Source organism: Sciurus vulgaris (assembly GCF_902686455.1).
Source record: "Sciurus vulgaris genome assembly, chromosome: 5".
Taxonomy (NCBI): Eukaryota; Metazoa; Chordata; class Mammalia; order Rodentia; family Sciuridae; genus Sciurus; species Sciurus vulgaris.
In genome coordinates, this window is record NC_136465.1 from 13407994 (window position 1) to 13425489 (window position 17496).

Here is a 17496-nt window from a genome sequence, read left to right on the forward strand (position 1 = left end):
GATGTCTGGCTACACTGACCTTTGGGAACCAGTCCCAAATTATGGTCAATGCCAGGTGGAGGGTTTGCTAGAACAGTTCTGTGGTCAGGCTAGGTATGGCCCCAACTCATGGATCCTGGATGCTCAGACTCCCTTGTACAGCATCCAGTCTGCTGATCTGGCCTTACAGAGATTCTGTAAGGCATGTGATGTTCTTTAATAAACCCCTTTTAGCTTAAATTAGCTAGCATGCATTCCATTATTTAGAAGAACTTTGACTGGCAGACGTGATGGCTTACCTGTCAAGGCAAGAGCAAAGAAGTGCAGAGAATGAGATCCATGAGGGATGAGTATTATAATTTGGGGGCACATGGAAGAAACATCATTGTGGTCCCCAGTGCTGCCCCTTTCCACCTGCCATAGGCATTTGAGGGTTGCCCTCCCTCCAGGACTCTGCCCCTGATGGTGAAAAACAGCTTTCCTATGGTCCCTAGACTTTTCTCCAGTTAAATATCCTGATTCCTTCAGCAATTTTGTACATGGCTTCTCACAACTCCAGTTACTCTGTGACCTACAAGTGGCCTTCATACACTGGCACCCGAGGGACTGAGGTTAGCTCAGTGGCAGAGTGTTCACCTAGCATGTGCAAGGCCCTGAGTCCAATCCCAGTGCTGCAGGCACACTGTGGCACTCACAGATGGAACAAAACACTCAAGCTGCCATCAGACCAAGGTAGACTATGTTGCCTTTGATTTAACACTGACCGTCAAATACCTTTCCTTTTCTTCCCCCTCCCTTCTTCTACTTCACCTTCCCCTCCTGTTCCTTCTTCCTCTCCCACCCCTCCCCCTCCTCTCTTTCCTTATCCTTCTTCCTTCTCCGCCCCTTCTTTCCTCTCCTGCCCTCTCTGTCTTTTTCTCTATGGGAAATGCTGACTTTGATGGAAACAGACTTTCTCATAGAAGCATCTTATGTCCCCAGAAGGATCTCAAATAACATTTAAAAAATGACAAGGAGAGACTTATACAGATAAAGCACTGAGCCTGCCAACTGCAAAGGAGACTTGAGGAGAGCTTGCTCTTTCTGAATTCTGGAACCTTCCTCCTGAGTGCAGAGCCCTCCCTCGCCCCTCCTTCTGCTCAAGTCTCTCCTCCCTGAAGAACAAACTGACACTTCTCTACAGTCCTTCTCCTCTCTTCTCAACAAACCCAGCTGGCTGGGGGTGCGTTTCTTGGTATATGGATCTATATTCCAAGACGACTTTATTTGAGCTCCACCCTTCTCCCAGCATCTTATGGCCCCTGACAGTTTTCAACTCTTTAATTCAAAGGGATCTGCATTTCTTTGCAGAATAATACCTTTGCCTACAAGTCACCCACAGGTGCAGACAACAACTTCCTCACTAGGTCCCCTATAGCTCGGGAGGAGATCTTTGCCAGCTTTTCTTCTGACAGAGAATTAATATCTAGGAGATATAAGGAACCCACAACACTTCACACCAAAAAATAAATAAGTAAATGACCCAATCAATAAATGGGTGAAATGACCTAAATGGACACTTCTCAAAAGAAGTACTTACCAATGGCCAACAAGGATGAGAAAAAAATGTTCCACATCTTTTACCATCAGGGAAACACAAATCAAAACTACACTGAGATTTCAACTCAGAACAGCAGTCATGGAGAATACACGTAACAATCAACAGGGTGAGGATGAGGGGGACCGTTGGTGGGACTGCAAATTAAACACGGTCACTTTGGAAATCAGTATGGAGTTCTTTTAAATGGAAACCACCACACGAGTCTACGATACCACTCCTCAGTTTACTCAAAAGAATTAAATTCATCACACTATAGAGATGCCAAGGTGCACACCAAGGTTTATAGCAACACAATTCACGATAGCCAAGGGTGGAACCTGCTTCAGTGTCTATGACCAGATGAATAAATAAAGAAAATTTATTATATGTACCAAATAGAGTTTTATTCAACCATTAATAAGAAGAAAATTATGTTATTTATAGAATAATGGATAGAACTGGAGAGCATCATGTTAAGGAAAATAGGCTGGACTCAGAAAGTCAAGGGTGTATGTTTTCTCTCATATGTGGAAGCTAGAGAGGAAAAAGGAAAGAAGGAGTCACATGAAAACAGAAGAGAGACCAGTGGATAGGAAAAGGAGGTCAGAAAGGAGAGAAGAGCACAGGAGGGACTGGAGAGAGAAATAGATCAAGTCATGCTAAGCGCACGTACAAATCTGCCACAATGAATCCCACTCTTCTGTGCAATTATTAGGCACCAAAAACAATTTAAATAAAAAAAAAGAAAGTGAGTGGTATAAACTCCACATTGCAGATGAAAAAATTAGACAATGAAAATTTCAGGGATGTTGCTGGAGGCTCACCCACTCCTGAGGCGGAGCTGCATCCCCAGGACAGTCAGCTCTCCACAGCGTTGCCCCACCCCTCCCATCAGTCCAGATCTTCATCCCTCCTCTTCCCACGGAAAGCATCCTCTTCCTTGCACACAGCAGCCACAGACATTCACTGTCTTTTCTCCTCCCAGATCACCACCTGCTCTCAAGTTCTCTTTCCATACAAGTGTGTTAAACACTAGTAGACATCTGTCCAGGGGAGTTTATATAAAGGAGATTAACATGACAATCAGTACAACTCTGAAGTCCATTTTGAACAGCAGGCTGGAACAAGGGAGAATTCTGAAATCAAGCACATTTTCCTTCTTTCATTAAAACTCACTTAACACAACTACCAAAAGATGGAGACTTGAGAGGAATGCTGTTAATTTGAAGAGAACTGCCTCTCTTGATCACCTCCTGTAGTCTCAGCACATTGCCCGGCACATAGCAGGACCTCAATAAAAGCTTGCTGAGTGAATTACATAGTCAACCACCTTTGGAAATGCTCTGTAGGCCTGATATGGAATTCCAAAGCTCCCTTGCATTGTGATACTGATGTCCCAGGAAGGAACAATCTGAGCTAGAGGACAACCCATGTAACTCTATGCTCCAAATTTACACCATTGACAGAAATAAGAAAAAATTGGAACATTCCCATTCAGAAATAGACCAATCGAGGCTGTAAATGGCTATAAATATATTGCAATGAATTCCAATATTATGTATAATTATAATACACCAATAGAAAATTGTTTTAAAGTCTGATTCAATTTTGGGATTCACGCAGGCTCTCGGCCACTGGATATTGAAAGCTTCCTATGAAGTAGGAGTGGAAACATTGGCATGGATAAAACCAGATCCCTACTCTCAATGCACACTGCAATACAGACGTATTAGCAGATAACTCTAGGTGCCAACATTAAGTGGAACTTGCTGTCCACATCCACACAGAAAGCAGCTTAAAACTACGAGAAATGTAATTAAACCTGGCCAGGGCTAACGAGCACTTCTAGCCACCAAGGATGAATATTGCTTAACACGAAAGGTGGATTTCACTGCTTTGCAACAGAATGAGTCAAATCACAACAGGAGAAAGAACAGACTTGCCTCAATAAATCTCCATCACATGGCTTGCCTGGGTCAGGTGAGCGTTGCTGCAGTTTAAAGGGGGAAGGGTCACGCTGAAATTGTAGTACCCATTTGCAGGCTAATTTTAAGACTCAGAGCCCACCTGTACTCCAAGCAGAGGCAGCCAGGACAAATTAGGACAAACTCCATCAGCATCCAGTCAAAGCAAGAGACATCCTGATCTGTAACAGCAGGGCTGGGGAGGCCCTCCACTTCCTGTGGAGATGGGTGGAGTTTCCTGTGAATGGGAATGGGGCAAAGGAGGAGAAAATAGGTCAGAAGACAGGGAGTGGCCACATGGGACATCCTCTTTTCAAAAGCCTCCATTTGTAACGCCCTTCCCGGGCAAATGCAGGGAACAAGCAAATTAGATACAGATACAATCTCCATTCAGTTCACCCTGTCCTGTTCTTTTGACATCTACACAACCCTCAAAAAAAGGACATCTTCTTCCACAGTGATTCATTATTTGATCAGAAGGGAATTGGACCATCTCTAGGAGGACTTGGGAACTGATCCTCTCTACGGGGCAAAGGCAACAGTTAGCAACAGCTGCCTAGAAAAGCTCGGGGCAAAGGCAGCAAGACTGAATTCCCAGGCAGCACTTCAATCATTAACAAGAGCCAAAAGGGATGAGAAAAAGACCACTCCCCACATCAAACTATTTTAACAGATGCAGGGATAAAGATGCCAGTGATCACACCAGCTGCCATTTTTACTGAGTGCCTACTACACACATGTACTACGTGCACATTATTCAAAATAATCTTCCCAGTATCTATAAATTAATTACCATTACCCCCTGTTATGGTTTGGAGGTGAGGTGTCCCCAAAAAGCTCACATGTGAGACAATGCAGGAAGATTCAGAGGAGAAATGATTGGGTTGTAAGAGTCTTAACCCCATCAGTGGATTGATTCCTGATGGGATTAAACAAAGTGGTAGGGTGTGGCTGGAGGAGACTGAAACTGGGGCATGACTTTGGGGTCTATATTTTGTATCTGGAGAGTGGAGATTCTCTCTCTGCTTCCTGATGATGTGAGCTGCTTCCCTCTGCCACACTCTTCCACCATGATGTCCTGCCTCACTCAGAGTCCCAAGGAATGGAGATGGCCTTCTATGAACTAAAACCTCTGAAACTGTGAGCCCTGAAATAAATCTTTCCTCCTCTATAATTGTGCTGGTCAGATCATTTAGTCACAGCAGCAAAAAAAACTGACCAAAACACCCCCAATCAATAGATGGCAAAATGAGACTCAAAGTCCCCTGCCGAAGGCCTTGCAATCTGCATGAGACGACGGTGCTCATGTGTGCAGAAGCTGTCAGGGCTCAAGGAAGGCTTCCTGGACGAGGATCACCTAAAGGATGAGTAGGAAGTATTCAAAGAAGGTACAAGCAAAGGAAAATCCCCATCTTCACCAAGGGGACCATCTCAGCCAAAGCATGGCATGAGCAGGAACCCAGCAAGGGTCGAGAATGCAGAGGGGTCCGCACAGAGGCAGCAGGCAGGAAGGAGGGTAGAGGAGGCAGGAGGGAGAAGGGAGTGTGGGTGAGTTTGAACTTCATCCTACAGACAGGACAGAACCACTTGGAGTGCATAAAAAGGTGAGCTTCACGGTCAGATCAACATTTTCCACAAATTGCCATGGCAGATGTGTGAAGGGTAGATTTAACAGGGACAAAATTAGAGGCAGAAGTAAATCAGGAAACCGTTACAAAAGTAAGTTGAAAACTAATAAAGATCCAAACTATTTTGTTCATAACAGGAATGGAGGCGAAGGAATGCTAAGGTTTGAATATGGTGTGTCCCCTCCAAAACTCATGTTGAGGATCAATCTCATGTGAGGTAGTAAGAGGGCGGAAACTAAATCCCCTATGGGAGTTAGAGGTGGGACCTTCAGAGTGATTAGGATGGAGCCCCATGACTGCATTCTTGTGGGAACTTTGGGAGATGATGTGGTTTTTAGGATGGAGGCCCCAGGACTGAATCCTGGTGAGCTTAAAGGAAGAGAGAGAGAGAAAAGTCAACTCAAAATGGATCAAAGAGCTAGGAATTAGACCAGATACTACGCACCTCCTAGAAAGACATGCAGGGTCAACACTCCAACATATAGGTACAGGTAATGACTTTCTCAATAGGATCCCTAACGCTCAGGAAATTATACCAAGAGTTAATAAATGGAGTGGCATCAAATTAAAAAACAACTGCACAGCACAGAAAACAATTAAGAATGTGAAGATAGAACTTACAGCATAGGAGAAAGTCTTTGCCAGGTACTCTTTGACAGAGGATTAATATCCACAATATAAAAGAACTCAAAAAACTTAACATCAAAAAGAAAAAAAAGGCCAATTAATAAATGGGCAAGTGAACTGGGCACTGTAGCACAGACTTGTAATCCCAGGGGTTTGGGAGGCTGAAGCAAGAGGATCACAAGTTCAAAGCCAGCCTCAGCAAATTAGCAAGGCCCTAAGCAACTTAGTGAGATCCTGTCTCAAAATAAAAAATAAAAAGGGCTGAAGATGTGGCTCAGTGGTCAAGTCCCCCCGGGTTCAATCCTTGGTAAAATAAATAAATAAATAAATGGTCAAGTGAACTAAACAAGACACTTTCCCAAAGAATAAATACAAAAAATTATGACCAGATGCAACCCTCGCTCAGTCTTGCACAAAACTGTGAGCCGAAAAACATCTTTCTTCACAACTTACCCAGTCTGTGGTGTTGCATTACAAGCACAGATTAAGGTGGGGGGAAATTCAAAACTTAATCAGAAGGAAAAGCTGGCAGTCGTGGTTTGAATGGGGAAGGGGGCACCTATGGTATTGAAGTCACCAGAAAGAAGCTAGGTCAAGAAGGTGTCATGTGGAAGATGGTGAGCGGAGGTGTCTGCGGCCTGAGAGGGTGTCCAGGAGGCATTGAACCTAGTGGGGAGTCTGGTGCTCCCCCCTGAGACCAGGAAGCCACCTGCATCCAGGTGGTAACTGAGGTCCAGGATGAGCCCTGCCAGGCAGAAGGCCCAAGGGCCAAGGGCAGGACCCAAGCAAGGGACCTCAAATCCTGAGAAAGAAGACGAAGGAGCTCCTGAAAGAGACAGTGAGCAAAGGTTGTAAGTGTCAAAGAAAAATAGACTGTGGAGCACTGGAAGTCAACGCATGATATGCTGAGAGGCACTGATAATATCAGATTCAGAAGGAAGTTCTGGAAAACTCAGGACAAAAAAAAAATCCTTTGGATATGGTGACTAGGAAGACGTTGATGACATAAAAGAGCCATATTGGGCTGGGGATGTAGCTCAGTTGGTAGAGTGCTTGCCTCACAAGCACAAGGCCCTGGGTTCAAATCCCCAGCACTGCCAAAAATAAATAAATAAGTTAATTAATTAATTTTTAAAAAGAGCCATATTAGCAGAGGTCTGCACAAGAATGGACGTGGGTAAGGGGTTTAGAGATCAAGGGAGAGTGAGGGTACCTTGAGGTTTATAGGATGGGAAAGATGACTACATGCACAGACACCGAGGAAGATCTGCAGAGGGCAGGTGAAGGATACCAGCTAAGGCCGGGAGAGATCCAGGGTGGGTTGATGCAGAGCCTGCAGCGAGGAACAAGGGGGCCAAAGGCACAGGAAGGCAGAGGGACCTGAGCACCCAGCACAAGCAGGCTCAGTGACTGGAGAAAGCAGCAGGGCAAGGAGAGCCACAGACAGCGGGGAACGCTCAGGGGAAGGTGAAAACGGGGGACATGGCACCGTTTGTGGGAAGCAAGGCCTTCGGGAGCTTGGAGTGACACTGACCCACACTATGTCGTCATCAGCAGTGGTCAGGAGCCAGGAAAGGGCTGGGGAGGGAGACAGACTGCCGCACGGACTCGCTTGGGGTTCTGCTGTCACTCGAGGTCCTAGACAGGGCTGCATGGCAGACCTCAGAGGGTGGTGGGAGAAGGGAGGTGACAGGGCAGTTCCCGGAGATGGCAAAATTCATTTCAGTGCAGTCCCACCTAGAGACAGTGCAGGCCTGAGATTCCCAAGGCAATTTTAGTCCCAGAGAATGATTCTTAGAAACTCCCTGTCCTCAGATAAATCGAGCTTAAGCTTACGCGTGCCCATCAAAAGCTGTTGGGTCTGTGTCCTCCTAGGAAACCGCGCCACACAGACACCAAATAGCGACTCCACAGCCTGCAATCGCTCACGTCTCTGGCACCTGTAAGGTTGTTTGGTGACTCGTTTTCCTTTCTGCAAGCTCCTAGGGGCCAGATTGGGGCAATCTCTATGTCCTCCCCTTCTCCCCACCTTTGTCTGGGGCTCTCTCTTCCAATAGCAGTAAACATTTCTTCTACACCAGAACTTCCAGTTGGAGTTCCCACACCAGTCCTCTGATCCCAGTCCTCCTTGACCTCAGTCCACAGTGCATCCTGCTCTGTCTCTCTGCTAACTTGAAACCCCATCTGTCTTTTTTATTTTATTTCATGTTTCCATCCTGGTAATTGAACTCAGGGGCGCTCTACTGCTGAACTGTGTCCCCAGCTTTTTTTAATTTTTATTTTGACACAAGGTGTCTCTAAGTTGCTTAGGGCCTCACTACATTGCTGAGGCTGTTCTTGAACTTGTGATCCTCCTGCCTCAGCCTCCCAAGTTGCAGGTGTGTGCCACCTTGCCCAGCCCCATCCACGTCTTTGCAAAACATTCCTTCCATCTACCTGCCTTAGCTGAATATGTCCCTTCCCTGAGGCCATCTCTTCCTTCCATGACCCTCTAGAATGTCAGTGCTCACTTCCCCCATGTCCCAGATACAGAGCTAGGGGAATCTCCCTGGCTTTCTCTATTTTGAAAGTCCCTCCCACTTTGCCTCCGATGCTGTCTGGCTCTATCACTCCCTGACTTTCCTCATGGTATCAAATCCTGACCTTCTGGGAAATCCCAGGACACTCATCAAATCCTGGCAACTAGCTCACTAGCTTCTTCCCCACCTTAAGTATTGCCACCACCCTGGGGGACAGTCCTGCTAGCCCCTGGGCCTCAGCATCCTAGTCACTGGTCCACACTGCAACTGCTCTATTTCCAAAACCGCAGTCCCTAAGACTCCAGGGTCCACCTCCAGGGAAGCGCGCGTCCTGCCACTCCTCACTCCCTAGCTCCCCCTCTTCTCTCCAGCATCACAGGGCACCCAGGCCCTTGACTCCTTTTCTCCCAGGCCATTCACATTGCTCTGTTCCCTCTCCACCCTTGTCTCAATGAGACCAAAGCAGCAGAACACCAACCGCCTCCGGCCCCCACTCTCAACTGCCCACCCTGCTCCGTGTGATACTCACCTGGCAACCCCCAACATCCCGACCATCCGTGCTTCCAGAATCGCGGAGCTCGCTAGAGAAAAAGCTCAACTGGGGAGACTTGCCGTCCCCAATATACAGTGTCTGCCCTCAGCTGAGCTCTGCAGTCTGCTCAGAAGTTCAGTTACACTCCTGGATCAGCACTCTCTCTCAGACTCCATGGGAGGATTCTAACCTTGACGTTCTCCTCAGACCCTCTTGCCAACAAGGTACGTCTGCTTCAACAAGGCACATCTGCTTCAACAGGACATTTTTGCCTCTTATTAAAAAAAAAAATTAAAAAGCCAAGCACAGTGGCACACTGTACCCCAGCAGCCTGGAAGGCTGAGGCAGGAGGATCACAAATTCAAGGCCAGCTTGGCAATTTAGTGAGATCCTAGGCAACTTAGTGAGATCCTAGGCAACCATGTCTCAAAATTTTAAAAATGGACTGTGGCTCAGTGGTTAAGCACCCCTGGGTTTAATTCCTGGTACCAAACCAAAAAAATTAAATTAAATTAAAAAAGAATGAATGCTTTCAGATTATTCTCCCTCCCCTTCCAAAGTCTTCCTGAAGCCAGACCTATCCTGCCTTCTCCAGACCTTTGTTCCAAGGCTAATCCATTCATCCACCTCTATTTTATACACTGTCCCTGCAACATGAGTTCCCCCTTTTCCTTATCATCCACCTTTCCATCCAGCTCCTTGCATTTTAACTTATAATTGTACTTGTGCTTCTCCCATCTGAAAAAAAAAAAAAAAAAAAGGTTACCGGGACTCAGGATCCCATCTCCGGATGACAGGCTCTGCAGCCAAGCTGTGCTACAAACACACCTCACTTCTCTTTCATTTTTTTTTTAATCAGAAGGATACATAAGCATAGCTTTCAAGGTCAAATACAGCAATAAGGCTTACAGCAAATTTTTTTTAAAAAAATTTCTGTGATCCCCATTTTTCTAAATGACACATATTATTTTAACTTTTTCTGTTTAGAGATTCTCTTTTATCTCCCTGCTATGGAAAATGAGAATTCAGCTCCCTCGACAAATCCCTTGCTGCCCCTGCTGCCCCATCCCATCATACCCGCTCCCCTTTTTCAAATCTCCCTTCATCTTCTCCAGCTTATGTCATGATTAGTGGTTAAATTGTTCAATATTTATATAAATATGTCTATATGTCTCATATTTTTAGTCTATTAGGGTTACATATTTTCTGGGATACATTTTTTTATTTGTTGTAATTAGTTACACATGACAGTAGAATGCATTTTGACACATTACACATAAGTGGAGTAGAATTTCTCATTCATCTGGTTGCACATGATGTAGAGTTACACAGGTCAGGTAATCACATGTGCACATAGGGTAATAATGTCCAATTCATCCTACTGTCATTCCTCTGGGATACATTTTTAATATAATTGCCTCTTTTTTTTTTTTAATCTGTTTCTTCCACTCACGTCCTGCACTTTCTAAAAGAACAATAAAACTCTTCTCAATATAGGTAAACACATGAGGAAATCCACCACTTAATATTTGTCTCTCATATAATCTCTCCATCCTCAGATCTATAGAAGGATTATCTCTGGGCTGGCTGCCCAGAGATCACATCCGGGGATTTCTCTTCACCATCCTCCCCTAGGTTCCCTGAATCTCCCTCAGTTTTAGAGACCCTGATTCTTAGAATCTAAGCCTCCCCATTGCTTGATTTACATCCTCATTTTGGTGGAGCACATCCTACAGTAGCTTTCTGACAAAGAGTGTAAGAAAGGCAAATTTTTTGAGATTTTGTAAGTCTACCTTCTCTCTTGACTGGCCATTTTGGGCAACAAGGGGTTTTAGCTGTAAATCACTTTCCCTTGAAAAAGGGAAGGCACTGTTGTGTTATCTCCAAAGTGTTAAGGAGTCCCATGCCATTCTGATTCCTGGTCCCTTGTACATAACCTGTTCTTCTCTAGTAGCTTTTGAAAATTTCTCTTTATCCCTAGGATCCTGAATTATTCTTAATCTATTATGCTAGGCTCTAACTGACACTTCATCAGAAGACCTGGAAAGTTGTTCCCATTTCTTTGATAATTAACTCCTGCTTCCTTTTTCTCTCTTTCTAAAGCTCCTAATAATAAGATGTTTGAGCTTCTGGACTGATCCTCTCATTTTCCCATCTTCTCTATGGTCGATTCTTTTGTCCTCTCATTTTGCTTTTCTGGGAGGTTCTGGAAACATTAATTTTTTTTTTTAATTTCTACTATCATCTTTTAATTTTCAAAAGCCCTATTCTTTGCTCTGAATGTTTCCGTATATGACATCCTGTTCTTATTTCATAGATACATTTCATCTTATCTCATGGATGGCATTCGTATATTTGGAATTTTTATTATATACCCTGCATTGTCTCTACTCCTTCTTTCCTTCATTTACCTGTCAGGTTCTTCATCTGACATGATATAATCTTGCCTCAAGTTTTTGGTGATTCTGGGCTTTTTCTTCTCAAACTCCATGGTTAGGCACCAGGCATTTACTGGTGGTTCTTCCTGCACGGCAGGGCTTATGTCTCTGGGCCTCTCCAGAGTTTGCAAGGGGGGATTCCATCCCTTCCATTAGCTCTTGTGTCTGGGACAGGTCCATTTTTCCAGCGTACCAGCACAATCTCCTCACCTGCCTGCAGTGTTGAGCAGACTCAGCAGCAGAGGGGCTAAGGACACCTCGCTGTTCAGTATAAAGATTCCCTCAGCACATAACCTAGCGCCAGAAGGAATCCTCAGGCTTCTCGAAGGGAATGGAGTGGGGGTGGCAGGTAGAAGGGCCATTACCTGAGTATGGGGGAGCAAATATGGCCTCTAACAGCTCCTTATGCAAATGTTCCACCGGCCTGTCTTTTTCATCCCTGGCCACGTTCCTGCCTCTGACTCCCAAGCCTTTCAGGGTTGCAGAACAAGAACGGGCTTGTGCCTCACTGATCGCACCCTCCATTCCACCCTGCAGACGGCATCAGCTCTCTCAGAAGGAGGAGGAGGGACAGAGAGAGGAAGAGAGACGTGAAGGAGGGCGAGGAGGGAGAAAGGAGAGGAGAGACATCTAGGGAGCAACCTCTGCACCGGGGTCTCCCCGTGCAGGGCCCCTCACACCAAGGCACTGCAGCCCTCCTGGGTGACTCTGATACAGTTGCGTAAGGCACAGCTGAGCAGACACTGCTCAGAGATGTTAGCTAAACCGCCCGGGCTCATACAACCAGCAAATGCCTCTGTCCCAACGCAGGACCCCATGGCTTCCAAGAGCATGCTGCTGTCCCCTACCCATACTGAGGGACACCCATGGCCCTAGGGTCTACTGGCCAGCTCCTAGGTCACACAGTGAGGATGACCTAGGTCCCTCCTTCTGCAAGGTCAACCCTACCCCTTCTGTCTTCTGGATCCTCCCAAGATCCGTGGGCCTTCTAGGGCAGTGGACAGAGTATTTTCTCTTCCCCCTGGAAGGGGACCAAGGCGCTGTGTTCTCAGCTGCTTGGGCTGAGATCCGAAGCCCAAACCCAGCCACTGACGTCACTTGAAGTGCCCGCGACTTCCACCAGGCCGTTTATGCTGGCACAGCCCGGAGCAAGGCTGGCGGGAAGAGGATCAGCCCAAACAGGATTAATAGGAGGCAGCTGGTCTTTAAAAGCCTCCTTGACAATGTAAAGAAACTAAGTCAGATGTTTTTGGAACCGATGTCTAAATGAATGTGTCCAGCTCCTCCTCCCTTTCTATCCCCACACTCCTCACTTCCTCCCCACGCTCTTGAATCCAGGTTCAAGTGCAAAGGGATGATAGCCCAGAGGGCTAAGGGCCGATGCTGACCAGGGGCAGCTAGGGTCCCAGGACCATCTTGCTCCCAGGAGCCACATTATTGCAGAAGCCTTCTCAGGTTTGCCCAGGAGACCTTAGTGCTGCCCTCTCTGCAGCCTGGTCCCCTTCCTGGCTCTGCTGGGCCTCATTGGGACATGTTTAGGTAAACAAGGGAGAAGTGGACACAGAAGGTGGACAGGGATCAGCCCCTTTGAGGATTCACCCAAAAGCCACACGGGACACCACAGCAGAGGCATTAGCATTATGGAGACAAGCAGTCATCTTCAGAGACCAGAGAAAACTAAACTAAGCTAAGGTGAACCCTGCCACACCTGGTGGAGCCCTGGTCACGCCATCTCCTGCTCCAGCTACTCCAAATCCTCCCAACCACATGGAAGAGCTCTCACTTACGTCCTCAGCCAGACCTTCCCTGGCCAGCCCTCCTGCAGAGGCCTCTGGGAACTTTGGGTGATTTCTGTCCACCCAGTCTGCCTTTAATCCTGTGGTGTCGTTGAGGACAATCTGTCATTTACAGATTCCTATAGAAGGCCCCATGAAGAAGGTTTCTTTTCAAATTCAGCCAGAGCAAACCCCCACCATGAAGACCTAGCATTGTCTCCCCATCCTGACAATGAGGTTTTTGGAACTCAGCCACGTTTCTTCCTTTGCACACCAAGAAACTCCAAGCAAAGAGGGTGTAATGGAGATTAGGAGATCAGGGAAGGTCTCTCCTCCGCAGGAAAGTGACACTTGAGCTGAGACCCAAACAGTGAAAGAGAATTAGCCAGGTGAAGACTGGAATCAGCATTTTCCACGTGAAAAAGCAGCACATGATAAGGTCCTGAGGCAGAGAAGAACCAAACGTTCCAAGTGGCTGGAGCAAGCTGAACGAAGAAGATAGCAGTACCCATGAGACTGTGTCATGAGTTTCAGAACCTCTGAGAGAGCAGAGGCAGCTCATTTAGATCCTGCAGACCACGGTAAGAAGTCTGGATTTTAGTCCAAGTGCACTGAGAAGGACTTGAGTTTTATAAATAGGTATGACCTGAGCCAATTGGCCTTGTAAGATGATTTTGCCAGCAGCTCTGTGGAGAATGCACTGGAGAGAGAGAGAAAAGCAGAACCAGGAGACCAGTTGAGAAACTACTGACAGAGCCAGGTAAAGAGGGTGGCGACCTGGCTCATAAAGTACTGTAGAAATGAATTTGGAGCCACACAGAACTGAGGTCAAGAACTGGCTCTGCCACTTAACAGCCATGTGGCCTGGACTATGCCACTTAATCCCCCCAAGACACAGACCCCCCAGCTGTACCATGGGAACAGTAGCACCCACCTGAAGGGCTGGATTGGGTATTAGGAAAGATGGGGCATTGGAAGAGTCTGACCCACAGCAGACCTGCAGTAGATCCGAACAGATCTGTGTCCACAGGACACAGGGGCCTGGGACAGGGCCCAGAGGGCAGCTGACACCTATGCTGTAGGACAGAAGCTGGAGTGGAGGCAGAGACACCCCTGAACTCAAAAGTTATCTTCATTTGTCACCTCTTTCCTCCAGAAATCCTACTATATGAACTCATACCTTCAACCCCACAGGAAGGCAGGTTCTGATCCCAAAGGAGTACTTGACAGGGAATAACCTCGGGAAAGCTTGCTGCTTCCGGAAGCAGGGCCACCTGAGGCAAAAAAGCCACCTACTGCACACTTTGCCACAACCTTTACCAAACCCCTCCCTCCCCAACCCTCCTTCCTTTCTCTCTTTTCCTCCTGCACCCCTCCTTCCTCTCTTCTCCTCCCTTCTCCTTTACAGTCATGGCCTCTGGACACCTTCTGTCCCAGCTCTGGCCCTTAGGGCTAAGAAAGTCTGTCTACCTGTCTATTCTCCGCCCCCTTTTCCCTCATCACCATCTTGGAGCCAAGGTCATTCTCTGGGGAGAAGACAGTCTCTGAAACTCCCCCTTCTGCCTCTGTCTCTGTCTCTCTCCTCCTTCTGCTGGGAACCTAAGAAGTTCAATTACACGCTTTCCCAGCAAACCTACCAGCTTAGAGCCATGTGCTGTAAGAGGCAGCAGCTTCGGTGCCCCAGACCAAACGGTTGCATAATGCCCGGCCAGGCTCCCAGAGCCGCACAAAGCCATGCTTCCAAAATAACCCGTGAATGAGCCCAAATAATACGTGAAATCGCATCAGGCCTGCCGCGCCCCGAAGACTCACCGGGCTAGGGAGGGGCGCTCCCGTCGGCTGCGGAACCTGATACCTTCTCACCGCCAGGGCAGACTAGAAAGGGATTAGGATTAAGTGGACGTCCAGTGCATGAGGCAGAGTGTGACCCACCCAGAGGACAGCAGTCATGGAAGGCCTGGGCCCTGTGACCGCAGCCTGCAGAGAACAGAAGGAACACCTCACAGGAGTTGGGACCCAGGTCAAGCTCTTGCCCAGATCACTCTCATGCTCACACACCCTCTGTCGCAGCCTCTTTGACCATTTCTACCTGTGGCTGGAGACCCCCAGCTGAAAGCTGTTCACCCACCTGCCCAAAGCACCAGGCCTGCCCCAGGACCAAACCCACAAGTGGCTACAGCCAGAATGAAGTCACACGGTGCCCGTGCTGGCCAGGCTGGGGGAGCTGGGCACAAGGGCACAGGCTGGTGTTCCCGGGGAGATCTGCGCCCTGCAGGAGGTCCTCTGAGCCAGGTGAGGTGGCAAGCCTATTACCCAGCTAGTGGGGAGGCTGAAGCAGGAGGATCACTTGAGTCAGGAGTTCAAGGCCAACCTGGGCGACATAGTGAGACCCTAACTCAATAAAAAGAAGAAAAAGAAGGAAAGGAAAAGGTTCTCTGGGTTCCTCCCTGATTCAAGTTTCCCATGGTATTCATTTTGAAATCACTCGATTCTAGTCCCAACCCTAAATTAACAGCTTGGAGAACAGGGACGACTAATTAGGAGCTATGAATAGACAGCGAGCCCCTGGAATCATGGAAGGCAGCCCCACCTGGAGCAGGCAGGCCACCTGTGGAGTCTAACCGGGTTCCACTAGCCGGGCTCCAGAGGGTCTACACCACTTGCTCTTTACCCTGGTGTGGACTCCAAACTGGCTCTGCTTATTCCAGCTCCCGCATGCCCACCAGACTCCCCTCTGCATTCCAGCCTACATCCCCATATCTGCCAAGAAAACTGAGGTCATGAGCTACTAACTGCCTCCAGGTCCCAGGCTCTCCCCTACCTCCTCTCAAGGAGGACTTTCTTCCCACCACTCCAAGCTGAATGAACATGTCTTCCCTAATCCTGGCAGCTCTACCCACCTGGTCCTCCCAACCCTTGACTTCCTTCACCTCTCTGGTTTGAATTCTGCCTGACCCTCCCAGTCCTGGACTTACCCAAGTTTTATTTTCAATAAAAATCCAGGTGTCCATCAAGAGATGAATGGATGAACACAGTGTGGTATATCCAGACAATGTAATGTGCCTGCCATAGGTAAGTCCCTAACACACAGCCATTCCATTAAACTGCTAAACCCCGCCCCTGCCCCCTCTCCCTCCATCCCTGCTCTTTGCCCAGGTCCTCAAAAGCTTAACCTATGCTCAGAGCCTCAAGTCTACACTGCCACTCCCTCCCCACCCTCTGGCCATCAAACCTCCATGGATATTGCTCTGTAACCACACCTCCTCCGGAGCCTCTAATGCCCATGCAGTCTTCCACCATCACCCAGGTGTGCTGTGAGGTCTGGTCTCCATGTTCCCATAATCTCTTGGGTTACTTCCATTCCATGATGCTCTGCACTCAATACAAATTACCAACTTAGGTAACACTCTACTGACGGTGAGACTCTTGAAGGTCAGAGAGGTATCGTCCAGGGCCTCAATACCTAGTAAAGCACTAGACATATCATAGCTACTCAACACGTGTTTGTTGAATGAATAACTGAACCCCAGGCACTTAGTTCTGACCCCTAGTCCCAGGGGTCACATCCCTCTTGTGAAAATTAGAGAAAAATAAAAGAGCAAGTAGAGTATGTGATTTAAGGAGAAAAAAGAAGTAATCAAATGAAAAAGAACAGAGGGAGGGAGGCAAAGCGAGAGGAAGAAAAACTCAGTGAGAGCCTGTCTGCAGAAACTAGCCCTTGAGGAACACTTCAGTGATGCTAACGCGACTCTTCCTGTGCCGCCTGAGCCCCCCGGGTTGTCTTATTCTGCGATCTGATTCATTCTTTATTGGGGGGGCAGCCAAATACCCCCCACTCCCTTAGCAGTCAGGGCCTCAGACAGATTTCGGGGCACACAGGGGCACACGAGAGCCGTCTTCTCTTTTATTTAACTGTATGATTAAATCCAGGTGCTCAGCTCGGGGAGTCACACTAGCAGCTGTACAGTTCTGGCTTAGGAGTTTGGAGAAGGTGCTTTTTGTTGTTGCTTTTATGGAAGGGAGAGAAGAGGGGACCTCAGGGGAGATGCTGAGTGATGAGCGTCCCAGGGGGATATTGAGCATCAGGGGGAAATCATCTTCCTGGTGACTCAGAAACAGGAAGTGGTGACCCGGAGGCCACGCCGGAAGGGCAGGCATGCACATATGTGATGACATCGCTTCCTATTTTGTGAGCCTGGTGGCATGAGAGTGGTAGGGGGCGACAGCCATCAGTGGGGGGGACGGTGGGTCTCCTGCCTGCCTTGCCTCACATCCCACCTCCCCAGCCCCTTCCCTGCACTCAAGCGGGGGCAGCATCCGCCACACGCTTGGGCCCTGGCTGAGGGGAAAGAAGCTAGCACAGCTCACGGCGAGCCCTTGTGACCAAGGCAGGCATGTGCCGCAGTCCTCCAGGATACAGAGCGCAGCTGACCAGAATGTCAGCGAGCTCAGCAG